This window comes from Eurosta solidaginis, chromosome 1 (genome assembly GCF_040869045.1).
Source record: "Eurosta solidaginis isolate ZX-2024a chromosome 1, ASM4086904v1, whole genome shotgun sequence".
Classification (NCBI taxonomy): Eukaryota; Metazoa; Arthropoda; class Insecta; order Diptera; family Tephritidae; genus Eurosta; species Eurosta solidaginis.
In genome coordinates, this window is record NC_090319.1 from 129819924 (window position 1) to 129843035 (window position 23112).

General features: G+C 40.8%; 1 pseudogene; it reads left to right on the forward strand.

The window, feature by feature from the left end:
* Positions 1-10206: 10206 nt before the first annotated feature.
* LOC137237780 (transport and Golgi organization protein 6-like) lies at positions 10207-12699 on the forward strand (annotated as a pseudogene).
* Positions 12700-23112: the final 10413 nt, after the last annotated feature.

Here is a 23112-nt window from a genome sequence, read left to right on the forward strand (position 1 = left end):
TCTTCACAACTTAACAAATCAACGACAAATTTACAAATGTTACTCGAAAACTATGACCACAACTCATATAAATATGAAACACGGATGCCTCAAAGTGGCATTGGGCCAGTTGGGGAAATATTTGTTTCTGATTTTGTAGAGACCGCCATGTCCATTCCAAATAAAAATGGTGTAAAAAATGAAAACTTGACCCCGAATGACGAGCCAGCGTAGGCAATATCAAAGGATGAAAAATAAAAACGAGTTTCATGATCCATCGGCGATGAGGACAGAGATTTTGACTGTGAACCTTTTTCATCTTCGTCATCCGAGGATGGCCTTAATAGCGGCAGTGAAGATAGTTGCATGGGTATACATTAATCAAAATTAAAAGAACAAAGCAGTGCTGCTGGTAGGGAACATGAAACCGAGCATGGTAATGGAATTTGCAGACGCAACAGTGGATGTGTGGGAGGTAATAGTTGGTGCAATGAACGGCGCAAATTTATGAAGCGACAAACAGATAGTGCATATATTGATCCAATTGATTCCGAAAAATAGCGATAGATTTGTCTGCACTAGGTTGACCAGGGGAAACTTGTTACAGAAGAGGCTCAAGGTAAGAATAAAAAATAATGTAATAATAGCGTGTAACTAACAGGAGATAAATCATATTATGAGATTTAACGTGGTCAAATTAAATCCCTACCATGATGCTCGGGCTAGTACCTTAATGGTGCCTGTTACGGGATTTACAGAACGTATATACGGCAAGGGGAGCGCTACCCCAGTGTTTAGGTGAGGACCTCTGAAGCGTGAACGTAAGTCCATGGAACAGCATACCAATTTTGTTAACGCAGTTGTGGCTGATCGCAAACATTTGTCTAATTTTCTTCACTCCAGCAACAGAAAGAGGATAGTGGACGGGAGGTTAATCGCAAACGGTGGAAAATCCAAATGCTCCTCGTGAAGCCAGTGCAGTTACACCGAACTCGCCGTCTAATCTACGCCCGCTGGCAAGAATAGCAACAACGTCAACATTTCCACTGGCAGCAACTCAAAAAATAGCAACGTTAATGGTAGCAGTGCAACAGCTGCCATATTCCTGGAGCTCACTGAGTAAGTAGAACTTGTAGTCTAGTTTCGTCAGTAGCGTAGAGTATATGTTTTGGTCTTTGAAACCTGAGAACTGTTCCTCGGACTGTCCACCCTTTACGGGGGCAATGTCCCTTTCGAGTTTTTTTCTTTTTTTTGCATTTTTTGACATTCGTTATCACTCAACTAAAATTTTACAGAAGCGATTTGGAAATTTTTGCACCTTTTTTTTCGTTTAACAAAAGTTTGAAATTTTGTAACACGGAAGCTTGCAAATTAAAAAAAAAAACATTTTGCAAACTATATAACAAAGTTTTAAATCTTCACAAAGAGTAAGTTTCTGATATGCTAGTTACAGTGATACCCAATAAAAATTTTCATAAAAAATTGTTTGATATCAGTAAATTTTGTTAGTTCGTGGTATCATCCATTGCGAATTGGCACTGACAGAACAAAAAATATTTGTTAACGAATTATTTGGAGCTTTGTTAAATTCAATTAAATAATAGTAATAAGAAAAATTATGTAATTTTACATATTTTAAACCCCTTTTTTTTCTCATCTTGTTTGTAATGCAAGCGCAAGTACAACAAAATTACGCATCGATCCATTTGCTCTGAAATTGCCCATGGATAATAAATGTGTTTTATAACTTAAAGAACGCCAATAAACAAACACACTCTGCTTACATTGGGTTTCTCTGCGTTTCAGGATATATTCTGCCTTTTCATTTAAAATTGGTTTTTGAGCTGTCATCCACTCAGCATTTAGGTGATTAACCTTAGAATTGGGATTGACTCCACTTAGATTTGAAAATGGAGTAAATAATGAGTTATCATATAATTTAACAGCAGGCTAGTCAGATGTGAATACTCGTAGTGTTCAAAAAACTGAATATATAAAGTTTTCCAACCACATGGTGGAATCCTCTTCGCCTCTAATATGGTTACTTTAGGTGATTGAAACTCTTTAATCATTTCCCATTCAGCTTTCTGGATCGTGGCTGACTATCATTGATGGCTATTAAGATGATGGGCTAATGGGTTTTACACTAGTTATAGAACATGTTCCCGAATATGATCAGCGATTGGCTGTCCACCAATTAAAGTTTAATTTCATAATGATATACATTATGACGTAAAGCGTTTGGAAATATGGGTCGTCAATGATTATTCAAAAAAATCCTCACATTTACGGTCCATTGAAGACAATTTTACATATGAACGTTTTAATCATTTTGAGGCGTGACATTTAAAATATTTTCTTTGCGCTCAAAATTAATGAGCTATGAAGCCGAATGCTTAGATTTTTTAAAATTATTTGAAGTTTGTGGGGTTTTCATTCGAATTTTTTGATTAGTCAAGTGCTGTTCTGAAATATTCGGATTGACTTCATTAAAATTCCTAAAAGTATAAGGAATTTAACCCTGCTAATATATGGGGCAGATGAGTTTGCTCATCAGCGGTAGGCTTACGATGTGCCTCGTTGCGCGGCAACGAGTGCAGCTGTTTTCTGTGTCAGAGCGGTTCGCCCTTCTGCGGTAGGCTTTTCTGTTGTCCTCGTTATGGGATAACGAGTGAATTGGGGTTGCTTCTTGAAAATTGTAAATAAAATTAGGCCGAAGGCCTTTATGTTCTGTGGCAGATAGCGGATCTGCGTTAGGGCTTTTCTGGTATCCTTGTTATGGGATAACGAGTGAGTGGTATGGTGTACTCGTTCGGGGAGGGGGGGGGGGGCGAGTCGATTGTGGGATATTTTCTGGTGTCCTCGCTCTGAGTAAGCGAGTGAATTTGGGTCTCGATAGGAAGGTGGAGTTCGGAAGGGAGTGAGGGAGAGGAACGGAGGGATTGTTATGAGGAGCTATTAGCCTTCTCGCAATCCCTCTTCTCCGTTGGGAGGAGGATCAGTTTGACCAATGGTCGTTTCACCTGACCCTTCTCTCTCAGAAGGTCAACTACACGTACTCGGTTATCTTCGCCGGGGTGTACCTTGACCACTCTACCCAGCCTCCATTCGTTGGGACATACGTTGTCCTCTTTGAGGACAGCGAGATCTCCCACTTTTATATTTTGTTTGGGATGCTTCCACTTCAAACGCTTTTGAAGTTCGGATAAATATTCGGTTTTCCATCGCATGCAGAAAGTCTGATGGGGGGCTTTGAGTTTCTGCCATCGATTGATCATCGAGGCAGAGCTCTCACTGGCATCTGGTTCTGGTGGAGCCAGCAGGTGGCTGCCGGTTAGGAAATGTCCTGGGGTTAGTGGTTCCAGATCCTTTGGGTCATTCGACCCTGGACTGAGTGGGCGCGAGTTGAGGCACGCCTCAATCCTGCACAAAAGGGTTTGGAACTCCTCCATGGTGTACTTATGGTGAGACGCGATCTTTTTGAATTGGCTTTTGAAGCTCTTCACTCCCGCCTCCCACAAGCCGCCCATATGTGGAGCAGCGGCGGGAATAAAATGCCAGCTTAATGCTTGATGGCTGTACTTTGAGACTGTTTTGTCTCGGCTTTCTGCCAGGAAGGCATTAAATTTGGATCGTAAAGATCTTGACGCTCCGACAAAGTTTGTACCATTGTCGGAGTATATGTTTTTCGGACATCCTCTTCTCGCGATAAAACGCGAAAAGGCTGCGAGAAAGCATGGGGTGCTAAGGTCACTAATGGCTTCTAAGTGGATGGCCTTAGTGGAGAAATAGACAAAAAGGCACACGTAGCCTTTGGATAGCCGACACCCCCTGCCGCGGTAGCTTTTGATTTCGAAAGGTCCTGCGAAGTCTACCCCGGTACTGGTGAACGCGTGGGTAAAAGTGGTACGTTCGCAGGGAAGGGTACCCATAAGTTGGGACTGTGCCTGCTTTCGGTGAATAATGCAGGTTTTGCAATTGTGGATGATGGCTCTGATCATGGTCTTGACATTCGGTATCCAATATTGGGTTCGGATGAGACGGAGCATGAGCTGGTTCTCGCCATGAAGGGCATCATAATGAAACATCATGACTGTAAGGCGAGACAGCCTACAATTGTAAGGCAAGATGATCGGATGCCGCTCGTTGTATGACATGTCTTTTGAATAGACGCCCTCCTGTTCTGATAATATCATCTTTGTCGATGTATGGGTTGAGTGATAGGATTTCACTCTTCCGATCAATAGGTTCCCTATTTTTTAATTTTAAATATTCTGTACCGTAAAATTGTTTCTGGCAGACTCGTATTAATGCTTGAGTCGTTGCCTTAATCTCATCGGCTGAGATTATGCACGACTTTTCTTGGAACACCGCTTTAGTTTTAGGATGCGTTCTTTTATAGAATCTCCTAACATATGATAGGACTTTCAAGGCCCTAGGCAAATTTGAAAATCGGTCGAGAATATCTATATGATCTACCCCTGTCGTGGCATATGATTGTGCCCTCTTTTCCTCAACGGACGTGTTGTAATCGGTGTCTTGTGCTGGCCAGTGGGAATTGTCTTCTTGCAGCCAAGAAGGTCCCTGCCACCACAACGAATTGTTGACCAACTCTGATGCAAGTAGTCCTCTGCTTCCTATATCCGCTGGATTAGATTCCGAGTCCACGTGAAGCCAGTCCTTGCTACCCACCATATCGATGATCTTAGTGATTCGGTGTGCGACGAAGGTTGACCATGAACAGGGCGGCTCTCTTATCCATGCGAGTACGATGGTTGAATCCTTCCAGAGGTGAACTTTTGCTGGTCCCAAATGAATGTTTCGGAATATTGATTCCATGATTTCTGCAAGCAGCACGGCGTCGCATAGTTCTAAACGTGGTAGCGAGATGGTTTTGACTGGAGCTACTCTGGTTTTTGCTAAAAATAAGTGTGTGAAAACCTGATCGTCTCTTTTCACGCGCATGTATACCGCTGCCGCATATGCTTTCTCGGAAGCGTCACAGAAGCCGTGGATCTCTATGTCGTCTTCCAGTGAAAAATGTACCCACCGCGGTATCCTAATGTTATCTATTCCACTATAGTGTTGGGTGAAATTTTCCGATCGTTCTAGGGTAGTTGGGGAGACAGGCTCGTCCCACCCGGTGTCCTCTAACCAGATATTCTGCATTAGTATTTTTGCTACTATGACCATTGGTGCAAGCCAGCCTAAAGGGTCGAAAAGTTTGGCTATAGCGGATAAGATTGCGCGTTTGGTGATGTTATCGCCATTCTCTAAAGCTCCTGCTGTGAAGTAAAACATGCCTGAGTGCGCGTTCCATCGTATTCCGAGTGCCTTCACCGAGCTAGCCTCTTCAAACGCTAGGAAGTCCTCGCTGAGCAGATCCGTTTTGGGGATGTCCTGAAGGATTTCCTCACAATTTGATGTCCACTTGCGCAATGGAAGCCAGCTGAGTGTAATGCTTCGCGAATCTCGTTTCTTGCTCTGATAGTTGACGCTATTGTATGTCCTCCAGATAAAACGTCGTCGACATACATACTTTCTCGTAATATACCCGATGCTATTGGGTGGGTATTTTCTACATCATCAGCCAATTGTAGAAGTGACCGTATCGCGAGGTAGGGGGCGCAGTTTACACCAAAGGTGACAGTCTTTAGTTCGTAAAGACTGATGGGTTCGTTGGGGATGTTCGATGGACAATTCTTTGAAATTTGGCGTGATTATCGGTCACCCAAATTTGCCTATACATCTTTTCTATGTCACTATTAAAGACATAGCGGTACAGTCTCCAACGTAGAATTAAAATGGGGAAGTCTGCTTGGAGTACTGGACCTGGGTGGAGTACGTCGTTTAGACTAATGCCATTTGACGTCTGATTTGACGCGTTCAAGACGACGCGCACCTTGGTAGTGGTACTTTCCGCCTTTACAACTGCGTGGTGGGGCAGGAAATAATTATCCGAATCGTCGGATGGTATATTATTCTTGATTTTTCTCATATGTCCAAGTGCTTCGTATTCTGATAATACCCGAACATACTCTCTCCCTAACTCTTGGTTTTTCAGTAATCGCCCCTCATTTCTGAAGAATTGTGAACATGTGCGCTTTAGGGACGGTCCTAATTTAATATTATCAGGGTAATCCTGCCTGAATGGTAGCGAAACTGTATACCTCCCATTTTCATCACGTTTTGTCGTTTCCTTAAATAACTGTTCACAATACCTTTCTTCTTCATTCAGCATTTTATTTTTGGGAACATTTTCTATCTCCCAGAAAGCCTTTAATTGGTTGTCCAATGCAACCTCGTTGTAAAATGACACGATGCTCTTCGTTGGACTCGGTGGTTCAACTCGACCGGTTAGTATCCAACCGAACACTGTCTCTTGGGCCAGAAGTGTATTAAGTACATTTTTTTCAGACCGCTCATTAAATTTGGGGATATATGTCTCCACCAAGTATGAGGTCTACATCTTCGTTGAAGTAGAACCTCTTGTCTGCCAGAACCAAGTCTGGGAATGCCTGCATAGTCATTGTGTTGATATGGCAGGATGGCAGATTCCCAGTAAGTTTGGCTAGAATCAGAACTGGAGTAGTCAAGCTGAAGCACGGATCCACTGATGAACGTAATTCGATGGTGGATGCCTCTCTAACTTGAGCAGATACTGCATTCGTGATGCCCGACACTTGTGCATGCATTTTCCTCGCCGGCAAATTGATTCTGCGTTTCAGTCTTTCTGTCATGAAAGAACATTCAGACCCTGAATCAATTAATTCTCTCGCGGAGAAGTCGGTACCATTATGGTGAAAGTGTACGCAAGCAGTTCCTAATAGCATGCCTGTGCTGGAATTGGCATGACAGGATTTTACATTCTGGTTTGCAGATTGTCGCGCCTGTGCTGATGTTGTTGGGATATTATCCGCATCTTTGAAAGGATTGCGTACAGCCGTGTGCTGAGATGTATCCGCATGCAGGAGCGTGTGGTGACGAGAGTGGCATTTGGAACAGTTGTAGGAACTAGTGCACTTCGTCACGGTGTGTCCTGGGGATAAACAATTCAGGTAGCCACTTGTGGATTTTATAAATTTAATCCTTTCTACTGGGGTTAACTCGCAGAAGCGTGAACAGTTGCGTAATCTGTGCTCAGGGGACTTGCACATTTTACAGATTGATTTTTTTGTTTGCTTAGATACTTTTGTTTGAAAAGTACCAAGTCTTTTCGGAGGGGTTTCTGGCGATTGTCGCGACGCGTTTGGTTTTTGCACTTTTGAAGTGGCATGCCCTGTAAAACCAGACACTGTTTCAAGTGTCTGAAACCGATTAGACAGGAATTTATCCATATCCTCCCACTTGGATATGTCCATTTTATGGTCTATACTTTGCTCTAGCCAACGTGCTCTCTGGTAACTTGGTTGAACAGAGATAGGTCAGGATTGCATCCCAATTGGAAGTGTCAATTTTGTGGCATTTGAGGGACGAAATACAATTATTTATATCATTTTGTAGCTTTTATATCGAACTGCCGCACTCACTTTCTACCTTTTTTAAATTGAATAAAATTTGTAGTTGTGTATTTACTAATATACGCTTGTTCTCCTATCTTTCACACAAGTTTTTCCAGGTCATCTCGAAACCTTCATTTGTGAGAGGGCATCTTTTGCTTCGCCCTGCGTTTTGTTGTTGAGATGGAATAACTTTTTCACCCCTTTCAAGCTAGAGTTGTTTATATAAATTTCCGTGAACAGGTCACGAAAAGTTGGCCAAGACAGATAATCCCCTTTAAAGACTTCCGTGTCGCAAGCAGGGAGGCGAATTTTATGCCCATGAGGTTCTTGCTCAGGGTTGACGTTCTTTTCATCCTTCTTGTATTTTTCTGCCTCAGCAGAAATAGACGCTGAACATCGCACGTAGATTGCGTATGCTGCCTTTTGCTTCTTTCTGACTGCCATAACGTCATCCGCTGATACCTCATCAGATCCCAAAAGCGAATCAAACGCAGACTTTACCTCCTTCCACAAGAACCGCAACTCTTCATGCTGTATTGCAAGGGTGTGTTTGCTATGGTCGCTTTTCGGAATAAGGCTGTAATCTTTATCAAACTCTGCAATTGATTCTGCCAAACGGATGTAGGTTTCCATTGTTTTATTTACGTTTATTAAAGAGAAAATTTCCGATTAGAAAAATAGAACTCTTCAGAGTTAAAATATCTGCCCATCCCTAAATAAAAACTATTGAACTTCGAAGTTTATTATTTATTTTGTTTATTGCAGACTTTGTCAGAGTAGCGACCACGAAAATGGTTTATTTTACAAACTTTTTGTCTCGGTAGCGACAAAAACGGAGGTTTATTTTTCAAACTTTTTGTCCCAACAGCGACAGCAAGAAGGGCTTATTTTTGGAGCTTTTGTCACAGCAGCGACAACAGCAAAATATTTAATGTACAAACTTTTTGTCTCAGCGGCAACAACAAAAAAGGGGACAACAACAAAGGGGCCACCTCTACAAATAATGGGTGTATTTTGAAATAGTGAAAAGTGCGTGCGATATTCGAAAATAAGGGAAAAAAAGTGTAGAAAGTGCTTAAAAAGTGAAGTGAGCACCGCATTAATTAAAATGCAATACTTTTGTACTTGTGATCTAAAAAAACAACAACAAAACTGATGTAGTGAAGTTGCTTGGAAATGAGGTTATGTTACCCTCTGCCTTGTGTTGTGTCTGGAAAACCTTACCGCTGGTGGGGGGATAAACCAGATAACCACAAGGGACGAAATAAATTAAAACACAAGTGATTTAAATTTGGAAAAGAAGTAAAGGAAAGAAAAACTGGTGCTCACTAAAATAGACTTCACCTTGTCTGATTTCCCTTTTTTCGCGCACAATATGCGTTATTTCTTTATTTTTCACTAATCAACACTCAAAAAAAAGTGGCAAGAAATACAACACTTACTACTTATTGCTTTTTGTGAAGACTGTGGCTCCGGTGGCTGTTAATAATATCGTGTTGTATATAGTATGTAACGCTCAAAGTGGGTGTTATTTTTGGCTGCTGGGGCAAATCCTTTGACAAAAAGCAGATGTGCTGTGGCTAATAAATTTTTTTTGTGGCAATCCTCTGGCAAATTATGTAGTATGCAAATGTGCTGTGCAGTTTGATATGTGGACTGTATATATATAAAAAGGTGCGTTCAGTTCCTGGTGAGGAAGACCAATGTTCGGCCTGGGTGCGTCTAAAACCGGCAGTGGGTCCGCGCACACGGGTCGATCTCGGAATGGATGGTTCACTCAAAATAAACGGAGAGGAAAAAACGCAAAAAGGATTTCCTCGTTATAATAGTGCTTTAATTAAGGTGTAAGAAAATATATAAATGGATACAATATTACCTTTGAGTGTAAAGTGATGACGGGGATCCTCGGCGATGTGTGCTTGTTGGCGGTCAATCGAGAAAGAGGCCGGTTTTCCCGTTGATGACAACCGCTAAGCCGCGAAAAAGTCCTCTGGTATTAAGGAGGGGGAAAACCACACACACAACCACCCCTACGTATACGTGCATGGGTGCTGACAACCTACACACACACACACACATGCATGTGTATGAAACGCATGCATGTGCATGCATGCACACAAATGCGGTGTGAGTGTGGGTGGCTGGAAATATTATTAAAACATTAGGGAGGGGCGCCGTCAATCAAGTGAAATTTAGGCATTGGGCCTAAACACAACATTTTGCCTTTAAAAAAGTCCGTGCACTGTAGATATTTACTAGCGGCAAAGACAAAAAAATTGTGCACATTCATACACACCTGTGTATAGAATGTAAATTCCTCTGAATTGAAGCAAACGGGACTAATCGAAAGATTTCTTCCGTTGCTTCATTCTTTTCATTTTTTACGCATGGTGGAGTACGGTTATGATCAATGGCTTAACATGGTAAGTAAATTGTAATATTTTCTTTTATCTATTATTATAAATCACTTTTCTTGTAATTTTTTGCCATTATTAATTTATTTTATTTTATTTCTCAGGTGGATATCCCGGAGTTGGAGCGATGTACATACATATGGATGGAGTATCGACCCTTTTTTTGTTTTTGATTGTGTGTACCGGCATCACAAAGGGGTGCTCCAACTGCGGCGTCGGCCGCGCTGTCAGTTGTCCCCCCTGTGCGATGTCCACTGACGCCGGTAATAATGAACTTCCTTTTCTTTCAGAATGATAAAGTACATTTAAAAATGGCCAACAGCAATTTTGCAAAATATTATATGGTTTTAGAGAACTTGAAATACTTAAAAGATGATGGTTCCAGCGAAGCCGATAGTCACGAGAGGCAAAAATGCAACACAAAGCAAACTTTGGAGCACAACATCGCAGAATTAAAAAAATACATACCAGAGGAAATAAATGTCGTTACTAAGAAAACTATGCGCATACTTAATTCATCTTGGTTACAAATTACAGTCAGATGTCTTGACGCTTAGCGATATAAACTTGGAACTAATATATGCCGTTTATCTTCAATATATGCTCCTTGAACTTGCCAAAAACATAAATTTTAATAGCGGAGCTAAAGAGGATCTTATATCAACACGCCACCTCACCCAATTGATTAAAGCAGTACAAAATTTTAGTGTATACGCATTGCTTAGGCGACTGCATAACACATTCTATGAGTCAAGCGTGTTTACCGGTGCAACTGAAGGGACTACATTAAATGATTGCGACTTTAAATACAAATTACTTTTGCTATCTATAGAAATATATGAGCGATTTTTTTAAAATACAGAAATTACATATGGCAAATGCAGCGGAAATGGTAATGCGTGCTTATATGGCAGCTATACAAATTCAACTACAAATTCGACTACATCAAGAATTGTTACAAAAGGTGCTATCCAAAGATGGTTTTACTAGGTTAGTAGCTACGCTGTATACAGCGCATAGCTCGCCACAGAAAAATATTCATGCGTCGACAACTGTAAAGCCCCAACTACTGAACGATAAAGAAGTCTTCGAAGTTATCGCAAATATTGTTGCATTTCGTGGACATACAAAGCGTGCACAAAGTACTTTGATAAGACAAATATTTGAATTTTTAAAACATGTTTATTAAATGAACATGCTATGATTGGCTGCATGGGTGCGGGCTTGTTATCATTACGACGCCTTTATGATCTAAGCGAGGTAAATAGGTGTGAGATAATTGATGTTATTGCAAACAAATTTTCTACTTTAAATCGTCCAAAAGATATTTTAAGTGGTCTTATTGTTTTGGAACATAAAGAGCTGTCACTACTTATCGCTACAATATATCAGCTATTCTGCAGTTCAACAGTTGAATGTTTGCCAAGTGAACTTTTGATTCCCTTTCAACCTTTGCTATTGCAAACTTACCATCACTTACCTGAAGGCTATATACAAAAGCAACAAATAGCAAGCATTATCACACGGTGCTTGCATAATCGCATGGATGCTGAATTGGAAGAGATAATTGCAAAGTTGTATAAACAAGATTTTGATTGCCATTGGCAGCAATTACATCCACGTGTGATCATCTTTCCCAATGTAGAACAAACTCAACTCACGGTAAAAATAGCCAACAGTGATATGAAAGGGGAGTTCAGCGGTTCGCTGGCGCTACCTGAGCTCTTAATGAATAGCGATCATAATCAACTCATATATAGAATATTTATGATATTATTAAAAGAAATGTCTAATATTTTATACGATGATGCGAATGAACGAAAAGAAGCTCAAATTGAATTGCTGCAAAGTGAAGAAGAATTTCTAACATTCCTTAATTCGAAATATTCTATTAAAGTTGATATTCTACTTTCACTCAATACACTCATTTCACATCAACACCTCAAAATACAGATAGGTGAACATTCCTTAGATTTCTTACGGTTTTACGCACCTAACTCCAGCAACGCTTGGAAGTGCATGTAAAAGCCAACGCGTTTCGTCAGCAAACAGAAGCTTTCGATCAAACTTTACTTCTTTTATTAACAATAACACAAGAGTTACTCCAGCAAAATGAGCAAATACCTTTAACATACCAACATTTAGCGCCTGCGCTGCAAGTGCTACAAAAGCAAACACCTAATCTATTGATACAAGAGCGTGTTAAATGTTTACTCACCTTATTGAGTGGGAAATTCAAGGCAAAAGCTGCGCAAAGTCAAATGCCTTTAATACAGCGCGCACACTTGTCGAATCGAAAGAATCACATTTACAGGTTTATGGTATACAAATGTTGCGTGATTTATTGTTTTAACGTGATATCGTTACTTTGACAAATGCACACTTGCTGATAGCGCTTGCATTAAGTACACTAAAAATCGTGAATCGTATACATCTTTAAACTGTGTACGCTTAATTGTTGGCTTAGTTCATGTAATGGAAAGTGAGGTATTGGAAACGTTTTCCGATGAGTATTTGAATGATCAAGCGATTTTGGATTATCGTTTGGTGGTGGGCGAAACATTGCTGCAGGTGGGACGGAACTGGGCCCATTATCCTACAAATACAAAGATCTATTACTGAACTGTTTTATGCATGGCGCACGTAGTCCACTGAACGAATTTCGAATGTCTTCATTTTCCAATCTTGCTCAATTGACGCGTATACTTTGCTATCAAGTACATAAGTTTTTCCAAGAATTACTCAAATGGGGCCGCCAATTGATGCTGAGCTGGAACATGTCGAACGCAAGCATGCACAATTAATACAACTCTCGTGATTTAGTGGACGCAATCAATCTATATCATTAATTAATGCGTGACGATTGGCTACGTATGCCAGGTGGACCTGTAGCTGGAGTATATATTGGTGGTGGTATGCCATCTGGTAGTATGTCAGTTTCAATGCCTGGCCAAGGCTATCAAGGTACACCGAATCCACAAATGTTGGATGGTGCTGCTTGTTATTCAGGCAGTGCAAATGTTTCACCACACATGCCACAGTCCCAACAAATGCCACCAGCAGATAACTACGTTGGTATACACTCGTTACCATACACACGTTCAGGAAAATTGCCGGGCAATGTTGCCTCAGCGTCTGCACAGAATTCATTAAATCAAAATGTGGTTTCTCAACCATCTTCATTAACAGGAGCTCATTGGTAGTATAATTTGTTGTCTAAAATATCGTCGGGGAAATTTCCAACCAACCCCTCTATAGTGGAAAACGTTTTGTATGTGGTTTGAGCTTTCATATATGATATAAACGTATTTACATAAATGAACATGTGCGATGGAAAACTTCATATTTCCTTTTCAATAAAATTAGATGGCATTAGCTTCCTTGTAAAATACGTGACGCTTATGTGCCTCCACAATTCCTTGCGGACGTTATGAAACCAATGGAAATTGATGAGATCATGGATCCGAGGATGAGATCATGATACCGAATTTATCTGGCGGTGTATTACAACGAGTTACACACCCATTCACAAAACGCAACTATCAATCCATGAACAAAAAAAGGGTGAGTTTAAACTTGAATTATTACTAATGTAGATGCTCACATAGTATAATCATCTATGTTTGCATTTGTGTACGTACACGCTGTTCACCTTCCACCAGAGTTGCTTGAACTACCTACCCTCAGCGCGTAGGTGATTTATATCTGAATTTCCCCTTATACCACTACCAAGTGGGTTACTCTTTCTGACCAAATAATGAGTTGTCATATAATTTAAACAACAGGGCTAGTCATGAACAATTTTTTTGATATGACTCCTAGTAATGTTAAAAAAAAACTGAATAGAGAAAGTTTTCCAATCACACATGGTGGAATCATACTTGAATCTACTGTGGCTACTGTAGATGATCGAAAGTTTTGAATCATTTTCAATTCAGCTTTCTGAATCTTTTCCGGCTATCTTGTTGATTGAATAATGAGTTTTATGCCAATTTCACAGAGGCGTAATGAAATAGTTCGCCAAATTTTCTACATTAAAGCCCTAATCGAACTCAAACTTCGATGCAAAATACAAAATTCTTCAATACCGCATCATTGCTTTGTTGAATGCTTAATCGAGTGAAAAATCCGGTCGGTCTCGCTTGGTGCTTTCAAATTAAATCTAGCAAATGACATTAAAGAAATGATACGAAAAGAGAACACCACGAAAAAAAACTCAAATTCTAATCTTCTCTGCGTTGCGGCAAAAGAGAATACCTCCTTCTCGAAAATAAGCACGTAGTTGGTTAGGTGCAACCTCTATGGGTAGTTGCACATTAAGGGTTTTTTTGTTCAGTTATTTCAATATTTTGGGTGATGGGATGAATTTTCATAAATTCTGTTAGCCGAGTGCCTTTGGCCGAGTGTAGATGCATTATGTGGCAGATCATGGATCTGCGTTAGGGTTCTGGTGTCCTCGCTCTGGGGAGTGAGTGAATTTGGGTTCGATTTTTCTTGAAAATTTAAAAATTGAATGGGCCGAAGGATGTCTTTGGTTTCGGTGGCAGATGCGGATCTGCATTAGGGTTGTTGGTTGGCCTCGTTCCGGGTGAACGAGAGCTGGGGTTGATTTTTCTGAAAAGAGGGATGTGGAACAGAAGGATTGTTAAGAGGAGCTCGTGGTCCTCTCACAATCTATCTCCGTAGGAAGAAGGATCAGTTTGACCAAAGGTCGTCTGACTTGACCCTTCTCGGTTATGAGGCCGACTACACGTACTCGGGTATCTTCGCCGGGGTGTACGTTGAAGACTCTACCTAACCTCCATTCGTTGGGAGATAAGTCGTCCTCTTTGAGGATTACGAGATCTCCCACTTATATATTTTGTTTGGGGTGTTTCCACTTCACACGCTTTTGAAGTTCGGATAAATATTCGGTTTTCCATCGCCGGCAGAAAGTTTGATGGGGGCCTTGGAGCTTCTGCCATCTATTTAGCATGGAGGCAGGGCTTTCGTTCGCATCCGGTTCTGGCGGCGCCAGAAGATGGCTGCCCGTGAGGAAATGTCCTGGGGTTAGTGCCTCCAGGTCCGTTTGGTCATTGGACGCCGGGCTGAGAGGCCGTGAATTTAGACATGCCCCGATCCGGCAGAAAATCATCATCTCTGCGTGATTGGTGACTTCAACTTATGCAATATTGACTGGTCAACTAATGTTTGTAATTTTGGTCTTACACCTAATAATCTCTCTGCAAATCACGAATTATATTTCATTGACAATTTACTTAGTCTTAATTTATTGAAAATCAACAAATGTGTTAATACTTTAAATAGATTACTCGATCTCATATTTATTAGTGATAATATTAATTGTGAAATCAGTGAATGTACAAATCCCATCACTCACAAGGACAGGCATCACCTACCCTTGGTTATTTATTTTAGTTTTTATAGTTTTGCACAGGATACTTCTGAAAGCAGATTTACTTTTAACTTTAATTCGTTTGATTTTCCCAGTTTTAATAGTTTTTTATCTGAAATAGACTGGAAAGTGGTACTTGAAGGACTGGATACTTCTAATAGTTTCCAAACTTTCAAATCTATTCTATTAAATCACTGCCTGCATAAAATTCCTATGAGACGAATGAGGCCTTACAAACTTCCGTGGTATACGAAAGAGTTGAAAAAATTGAGGAATCTCAGAAATAAATATATGCGTAAGTTTAAACATACGAAGAACCATTTGTTCTTCATTAAATATAAGCAATACTTGAAGAAATTTAATAATTTGGATAAGCTTCTGTACACCAACTATATTCATACAATCGAGTCTAACATTAAGTTGAATCCGAAAACATTTTGGAGCTATATCAAGTCCAAAAAAGGTTGCTCCAGTATACCGTCTGGAGTGTTCCTTGATGGCCACTCAGCGCGAACACCGGGTGATACAGCCAACTTATTTGCGGAGTTTTTTAAATCAAATTTTTCTGCCGACGATAGTTATCAATCGCTTGATGCCTCCTCGAATCTTGACACTGCTCTAAACTTTGGTGCCCTCTGTCTCTCTTCTGATGATATTAGTAATGCTATTCTCAAACTTAAATCTTCATCTCAAACAGACGTTGATGGATTCTCTTCAGTCCTGTTAAAAAACTGCCCGACTCTAGTTCTTCCTTTAAGAATAATCTTTAATAAATCTCTTTCGTGCGGTACGTTCACTGACGAGTGGAAGCTCACCTCCATTATCCCCGTCTTTAAAAGTGGTAACAAAAATGATGTGCGTAATTACAGACCTATTTCAAAGCTTTCTACCATTTCCAAAATTTTCGAGCATGCTGTTAATGCCAAGTTGAGTTTTGCGGTTAAGTCTTTAATATCTCCCTTCCAGCATGGTTTTGTCGCTGGTAGATCAACAGTTTCAAATCTTGCTGTTTTTAGTGAATATTGTATTGAATCTTTTTCTGCAGGTTATCAGGTTGATTGCATTTATACGGACTTTTCAAAAGCTTTTGACAAAATCCATCATAGTGTTTTAATTAAAAAATTAGGTTGCCTTGGTTTCCACTCTTCGTTTCTTTTATGGGTAAAGTCTTATTTAAGTAACAGACAGTGTGTTGTTTCCATTGATGGACAATCGTCTAGTCCGTTTGTAGCCACTTCTGGGGTTCCTCAAGGGAGTATATTAGGTCCACTTTTATTTATCTTATTTATTAATGACGTAAGTAGTTGTTTTTCATTCGCGAAGTGTTTGCTATACGCCGATGACTTAAAGCTATTTTCTGCCATTAAGACGCCAGATGATGCCTTAATGTTGCAGAATGATATTAATAAATTGCACCAATGGTGCCTGAATTCCGGTATCTCTTTGAATCCGTCCAAATGCTTTCAAATGACCTACTCGAAGTCAATTAATCTTCTAACTACAAATTATAGTATCTCTAATTATGAGCTTCAATGTGTTAATGAGATTAAGGACCTTGGTGTTGTCTTTGACAATAAGTTTTCTTTTAGTAAGCACATAAATTTCATAACCTCTAAATCATATTCTATGCTTGGCTTTGTAAGGCGCAATGCTACCAAATTCTCTGATCCCTACACGTTTAAGCTACTTTACACATCTTTTGTTAGATCTAATCTGGAATATGGCGTATTTATTTGGAGACCAAGTAGTCAAACTGCTATTACCAGAATTGAAAGAATACAAAAAATTTTTCTCAAATATGCCCTTCGTCCATTAAACTTCTCTGATCCTATACCCGCCTACTCTGCGCGACTTATGCTTTTAAGCCTTAAGCCCCCATTACTGATACTTAGCATAGACTTGACTTGACTTGGCGTAAACTTGGCAACTTAGCCACGATTATACTCCACTTGGCGCATAAAATCTGGCATCATAATCAGCGTTGAAATTTATTTTTAAATAAATGTCAATTTGTACGAAAAAATGTCAAAATGAAATGGAAACAAACAAATGGCATCTCAAAATGTAAACGTCACTTAGAACTTACATAGAAAATCAAAATTCAACAGACTTCTAAGTCAAGTTAAGTTTTGAGTAATCAGTAACATGCAATGTTCATTTAACAGAACTGTATGTGACAGTTCGCAAGCCAAGTCAAGTCTATGCTAAGTATCAGTAATGGAGCCTTTAAGTCTTTAGATAATCGCAGATCAATACTCCGCTTGTCATTTACGTATGATATTATTAATGGGTTCGTTGACTGTCCATATTTATTGGATAGGATTCGATTTAATATTCCTCGGAGGTGTCTTCGCAGTTTTTATACATTTTATTGTGACAAACACACTATTCCAGTAATGCTCCAATTGCTCGTGCTCTCCGTGAGTTTAACTCTACCAGTACTGTTGTAAATCTAGACTTTTCTGCTCCAAAAGCGAAACTGCTAAATATGTTAAAATCTGCTTTCTAAGTATTATGTATTATTTTTCAAATAACTATCTCTTAACTTTAGTTTGTATCATAGTCTGTAAGGATTTAAGTCCATTGACTAAGTGAAATAAAGAAAGAAATAAAATGGTTTGGAACTCCTCAATGGTATATTTATGGAGAGAAGCGACCTTTTTGAAGTGGCTTTGGAAGCTCTTCACTCCCGCTTCCCACAGGCCGCCCATATGAGGAGCGCCGGCGGGAATAAAATGCCAAGTTAATGCTTGATGGCTATGCTTGGAGACTGTTTTGCCTCGGCTTTCTGGCAGGAAGGCTTTGAATTCCGATCGTAGAGATCTGGAAGCTCCGACAAAATTCGTACCATTGTCGGAGTAGATGTTTTTCGGACATGCTCTTCTTCCGATAAAACGCGAAAAGGCTACGAGGAAGCATGGTGTGCTCAGGTCACTAGTGGCTTCTAGGTGGATGGTCTTAGTGGAGAAACAGTAAAATAGGCATACGTAGCCTTTGGACAGTCGACATCGCCTATCGAAAGGCCCCGCGAAATCTACCCCGGTATTGGTGAACGCGCGGGTAAAAGTAGTACGTTCGCAGGGAAGGGTACCCATAAGTTGGGACTGCGCCTGCTTCCTGTGAATAATGCAGGTTTTGCAATTGTGGATGATGGCTCTGATCATTTTCTTGACATTCGGAATCCAATACTGGGTTCGAATAAGGCGGAGCATGAGCTGGTTCTCGCCATGAAGGGAATCGTGATGAATCATCATTACTGCAATGCGAGACAGCCTGCAATTGTAAGGCAAGATGATCGTATGACGCTCGTTGTATGACATGTCTTTTGAAGCCCCTAAACCACCCCCTGTTCTAATAATATCATCTTTGTCGATGTATGGGCAGTATTTCACTCCTGCGATCAATAGGTTCCCTATTTTTCAATTTTAGATAATCCATACCGTAGAATTGTTTCTGGCAGACTCGTATTAATGCTTGAGTAGTTGCCTTAATCCCATCGGGTGAGATTATGCACGACTTTTCGTGGAACACTGCTTTAGTTTTAGGATGCGTTCTTTTATAGAATCTCCTAACATATGATAGGACTTATCAAGGCCCTAAGCAAATTTGAAAATCGGTCGAGAATATCTATGTGCTCTACCCCTGTCGTGGCATATGATTGCGCCCTCTTTTCCTCAACGGACGTATTGTAATCGGTGTCTTGTGCTGGCCAGTGAGAATTGTCTTCTTGTAGCCAAGAGGGACCCTGCCACCACAACCAATTGTTGACCAAATCTGACGCCAGTAGTCCTCTACTCCCTAAATCCGCTGGATTAGATTCCGAGTCCACTTGAAGCCAGTCCTTGTTACCGACCATGTCGAGGATCTTGGTGATTCGGTGTGCGACGAAGGTTGACCAAGTACAGGGCGGCTTGCGTATCCATGCGGGTACGATGGTTGAGTCCGTCCAAGGTGAATTTTTGCCTTGAAATGAATGTTTTGGAATATTGATTCCATGATTTCTGCGAGCAAGACGGCACCGCAGAGTTCTAAACGTGGTAGCGAGATGGTTTTCACTGGGGCGACTATGGTTTTGGCTAGGAGTAAATGTATGGAAACCTGATCATTCGTTTTTACGCGCATGTATACCGCTGCAAAATATGCTTTCTCGAAAGCGTCACAGAAGCCGTCGATTTCTATGTCGTCTTCCGGTGAAAAATTTACCCACCGCGATATCCGTATGTTGTGTATTTCGCCATGGTGTTGGGCGAAGTTTTTCCACCGTTCTAATGTGGTTTGTGAAACAGGCTCGTCCCACCCGGTGCCTTCTAACCAAATATTCTGCATTAATATTTTTGCCAATATGACCATTGGCGCGAGCCACCCTAATGGGTCGAAAAGCTTGGCGAAGGCTGACAATATTTCTCGCTTAGTTAAATTTTCCGGATCCTCCAGTGGACCTGCTTAAAAATAAAAGAGATCGGAGTGCGTATTCCATTTTATGCCCAATGCCTTCACGGTGCTGGTGTCTTCGAACGCCAGAAAACCTTCGCTTAGTCGATCAGTTTTCGGGATGTCTTTTAGAACTGCCTCCGAGTTTGATGTCTATTTACCGAAGTGGAAAACCAGCTGACTGAAGTACCTGTCGGATTTCATCCCTTGCCTTAATGGTCGATGCAATGGTGTGTCCTCCTGCTAATACGTCGTCTACATACATGCATTCTCGCAGGATGCTCGATGCTGTTGGGTGGGAATTTTCAACATCGTCAGCTAGCTGTAGAAGTGTTCTGATGGCAGTTAACTCCGAACGTTACAGTCTTTAACTCGTAGAGGCCTATTGGTTCACTAATGTCTTTTCGGAAAACAATCCTCTGAAATTTGGTATGGTTGGCATCCATCCAAATTTGCCTATACATCTTTTCTATATCACTATTGAAGACATATCGATAGAGTCTCCAACGTAGAATAAGTATTGGGAGATCTGCTTGTAGTACTGGACCAGGTAGGAGAATGTGGTTTAGACTGATTCCATTAGCCGTCGGGCTTGAGGCATTGAAAACGACTCGGACTTTCGTCGTTATACTTTCTGCTTTGACAACAGCGAGGTGTGGCAGAAAGTAATTATTTGTTTAATCTGCCGCGAAGACTCTGCTGATTTTTTTCATGTGTCCAAGAGTCTCGTATTCTGAGAGTCCCCTAATATATTCTTTCCCTAAGCCCGGATTTTTTATTAACCTGGACTCGTTTCGATAATATTGCGAGCATGTGCGCTTAAGGGATCCTCCTAAACTCAACTCTTCTGAGTAGCCTTGCTTGAATGGGAGGGATACCATGTACGTCCCATCTTCGTTTCTTCTTGTTGTTTCTTTATACAGTTTTCGCAATATGCGTCATCTGCATTAATGCTTTTGCCTTTTGGCAAATTTTCTAACTCCCAGAATGCTTTTAATTGATTGTCCAGCGCGACTTCGTTGTAAAACGACAACAAACACTGTCTCTTGGGCCAAAAGTGTATTAAGTACATTCTTTTTCAAACCGCTCCGTATAATTTGGGGCTATATGTCTCCACCAAGTATGTGGTCTACATCTTCGTTGACGTAGAACCTCTTGTCTGCCAAAACTAAGTGTGGGAAGGCCTGCATAGTCATTGTGTTGATATGGCAGGATGGCAGATTCCCAGTTAGTTTGGCTAAAATCAGAACAGGAGTAGTCAAGCTGAGGCATGGATCCACTGGTGAACGTAGTTCGATGTTGGATGCCTCTTTAACGTGAGCAGCAGCCTGCATTGGCGATGCCTGAAACTTGGGCATGCATTTTCCTTGCCGGAAAATTGATTCTGCGTTTGAGTCTTTCTGTCATGAAGGAACAGTCAGACCCTGAATCAATTAATGCCCGCGCTGAGAAGTCGGTACCATTATGGTGAATGTGTACGCGAGCAGTTCCTAATAGCACGCCTGTGCTGGAATTAGCATGACAGGAATTTACATTCTGGTTCGCAGAAGACTTTGGTTGCCCCGATTCCTGTCTTCTTTGTGCTTGTGCTGAAGTTGACGGGATATTATCCGCGTCTTTAAATGGATTGCGCCTCGTAGTTTGCTGAACTGTATCCGCATGCAGGAGCGTGTGGTGACGAGAGTGGCATTTGGCACAGTTGTACGAACTGGTGCACCTCGTCACTGTGTGTCCTGGGGATAAGCAGTTCAGGCATCCCCCCGTGGATTTGATGAAGTTGATTCTCTCCACTGGGGTCAGATCACAGAATCGCGGACAATTCCGTAACCTGTGTTCAGCTTTGCACATTTTGCAAAAAACCCTTGATGCTGATTTTGAAGTAGGTTTTGATACCTTCGTTTGGAAGGCACCAAGTCTTTTTATGGGGGTTTCGGTTGTATGTGATGGCTTTTGTCCCTTTTGGGCGTTAGTGCCGGTGAAGCTAGATACTGTTTTCAGTGTCTGAAACCTATTTGATAGAAACTTGTCCATATCTTCCCACTTAGATATGTCCATTTTATGTGCTATGCTTTGTTCCCATAGAGCCAAGGTACTTTCCGGTAACTTTGTCGAACACAAATATGTTAGTATTGCATCCCAACTGGATGTGTCGATTTTGTGACACTTGAGGGACGATAGACAATTGTTTTATATCGCTATGTAATTTCTTTAACGCGCTCCCACACTCACTATCTACCTTCTTTAAATTAAAAGGAATTTGTAATTGCGTGTTGACTAATATACGCTTGTTTTCATATCTTTCGCACAGGTTTTTCCAGGCCATATCGAACCCATAATTTGTTAGAAGGCATTTTTTTGCAATATCTTTGGCCTCGCCCTGTGTCTTGTTGTTCAGATGGAATAGTTTTTTCACCCCCTGTAAGTCGGAATTAATTATGTATATGGCCGTAAACAGGTCACGAAAGGTTGGCCATGATAAATAATCACCTTTGAAAATCTCCGTGTCGCAAGGAGGGAGGCGGATCTTATGCCCGCAAGGTGCGGCTGGGGGTGCTTGCTCAGAGATAGCACTATTTTCTACTTTTTTAAATTTCTCTGCCTCAGCAGATATTGTGGATGAGCATCGCATATATAATGAGTAGGTTGTCATATGTTTTTTCCGGATGGCCAACACATCATTTGCGTCGACCTCCTCTGATCCCATCAGTGAGTGAAACACAGACTTAACCTTCTTCCATAAGGAGCGCAACTCTTCTTGCTGTATCGCAAGAGTGTGATTATTATGACTTTCCTCTGGAATAAGGCTGTACTGCTGTTCAAACTCTGAGATTAACTCAGCTGATCGGATATATGTTTCCATTTTACAACAAATTTTTCCTACCCAACTAAAACCAAACTGATTCTTTGGACAAAAAAATGGAAACAATGCTTTGAAAGATCGCTTTTATTTATTAATTTCAGACTTGGCCAAAATTTGTGAAACTAAATTATTGTGTTCGTGAGTGGATATACGTGCAGTCACTGTAGTTGCTTTCAAGAAAATATTTGGTGCTTTTAAAAAGTGGGGTTATGGTACCCTTGTGTATCAAATTGCCGTGGTCGTGGGATACTCCGGATCGACACACACGGTAGGGGGAAAGCAATTGCACAAAACAAAAATGGAGGCACTATATCGCACAGACTGGTCACTGATAATTTTCACTTTTCACTGTTTAGGGGTTCGTCTGATATATTTTTTTTTTTCAGAGGAATAACACGCAATGGTGTAACCTACTCGCTACCCGCACGCAAATTATGTATATATGTATATATTGATATTTCTGGCTATTAATTTATATGGGTCAGACTTAGCCGACTCGTCTGGTTTTCCCAAGAAAGAATAAAACACAAT